Below are 2,430 nucleotides of genomic sequence, written 5' to 3' on the forward strand. Positions count from 1 at the left end.
AGGTTGATTTACTCATTTGGCAATTATTTTGAGAACCTATTACATGTCCTGGTAGGCACTGGCAATGTACCTATAGACACAGACATGTTCTCTGCCCATGAGAAACCTTCTATCTAATGGAAGAAACTGACAAATAGGCTGTATAGCATGAGTAATGTTGATCAGTTTCTGCAGAAAAAGGAAACCAAGCACACGAGGTGCCCCAACTGGACTTAAAGTGGAAGTTAAACAATGTCTAAGTTGAGTGCTCTGTGGAGTCGTTGGCCAGTAGGGGTGGGGGTTGGGCTAATGAGAATAAAGCACGTATGAAGTTCTGGAAGAAAGGGTGTCTCTTTCAAGAAGCTGATAAAAGCATGTAGTGTAGTTGAGTCTTGGAAAGGATAGTGACATGGAAAGATGAGGTGTGGAAGAATAGTTCACGGAAGGCAACATAATTATTATAGAGAATAGATTTTTGCCATAACAGCAACAAGAAGCCATTAAAAACATTGACATCAAGGAGATCAAAGTCCTTTTAGAAATATTGCTTAACTACAGAGTGGGCAATGAAGGTAGGGGAAGCGACTGGGATTCTTAGAGATGAGAATTCTCCCAGGTGAGAAGATGGCTGCATGGACTGTGAGTGATGCTGGGAATGAAGAGAAGTGGAAAGAGAAGCAACATTAGAAACAAAACAGACAGGACTTAGGAACTGTTATATGTGGGCAGTATGGGGAAGGCGGGAGCTAGAGAGAGGCTGGCTGTGCCAATGCTGAAGGGGAGGGGAACACAAAGACAAGGCTTTGGAGAAAGAGATCTTCTTCTGAATGTACTGAGTTTGTGGAATTGTGTAAGCAAGCAGCCAGCCTTAAACTGAGGGATCTTCTAGTCTGCCTGGTACTCTGTCCTGGAGATGCACATGGAGGAGCAGCTACTACACATAGCAACAAACAGGAGGTGTGTGCAGTAATGAGACATCAGGCTGCTGGTCTGACCTCCAGGAAACAAAAGTTTAAGCCTGGGGTAGAGAAACAGGAGTTACAAAAGATTAAATCCACCAACAATGCCAAAGCCTTGGCTTGTGTATTCTTCTTTAATTTGTATGTTCGTCCTGGCCAAGTATTTACTAGTTTTAACAGGTCTGAAAGTATAATTTGATTGTTTTTCTTTTGTTCACTTTGTAAGGCAAACGCAGTTTCAATAATCTGTAATCTAGAAACATTTGTGAAACAACTTAAGTAGAAGCTATAAACTAAAGACCTCTGGATTTCTTGATTTGATCATTTTTAATTTTTTTTTTTTTTTTTTCCTGAGACAGGGTTTCTCTGTGTAGCTTTGTGCCTTTTCTGGAACTCACTTGGTAGCCCAGGCTGGCCTCAAACTCACAGAGATCTGCCTGGCTCTGCCTCCCGAGTGCTGGGATTAAAGGCGTGCACCACCACCGCCTGGCTTGATTTGACTATTTTTAAGATTTTAAATTAAAACTGGCCTTTAACTTAAGCCAAAACTCGTGGTGCCTTACGTCTTGTCTTTCCTCTCCTGATCTCCTGGCTTGTCCTTTGTCGGTCTGCAGCTCACTGACAGTCCAGAGAGATTTTCTGTCATCACGATGTTCAATCAGACACACACTTCAAAGATAACCATGGTCCAGCCTCCACATGGAAAAGATGGAGCGGTGGTTCTGGGTGGGTATGTGGGGACATACTGCATGTGCTTCTCTTGTCTCATAACCTTGTTGTCTGCTTTTCTTTGAAGACTGTGGTAGCCATGGAAATGTGGCCTCCAGGGTGGCTGATTGAGAATATGCTGAGGTTTTTTTTTTTTTTTTTTTTTTTTTTTAACAATTGGCTCTCTAGAAAAGAAAAAAGTCCTCCTTTGTAGTGCTTGCCAAATTTTATGATGTAAATATTTTCACCAGAACCAATTTAATCTACCAACTTGATGTCACCGAAGGCAGGGAAACATACAGTATAGGCTCTTGTTAGCCAGTGCGAGAGGCTCCTGGGTACAAATGCACTCTGTTCTGATTAGAATGGCAGCCTAACACAAGAAATGAGTTGTACAAAATACTGTTCAGTTCAAAGAGAATGGACCCACAGATGAGTGGTCGGTTGGTGTTAGCTCCTGACTTTTCCTTTGAACACAAGGCTCAAAGTATAGATACCATGCACACCAGCAATTTGAGGACCTTAGCACTTAGCTATTTCTTGGTTTACCAGGAATCTTTCTATAACTTACATTTAAAACTGAAATAATTGAGAATCACTTTGAATCTATTTTTTTTTAAAGACCATGAACCAAAGAAATTCTGTTTCACTGCAGGATAGCAGTTCAATTGGTATTCCAACATGTTGAATAAGAGAACGTTTTTTTTTTTTTTTTTTTTTTTGGGGGGGGGGAGCTGAGGATCGAACCCAGGGCCTTGCACTTGATAGGCAAACGCTCTACCAG

This window comes from Onychomys torridus, chromosome 6, assembly GCF_903995425.1.
Source record: "Onychomys torridus chromosome 6, mOncTor1.1, whole genome shotgun sequence".
Lineage (NCBI taxonomy): Eukaryota > Metazoa > Chordata > Mammalia > Rodentia > Cricetidae > Onychomys > Onychomys torridus.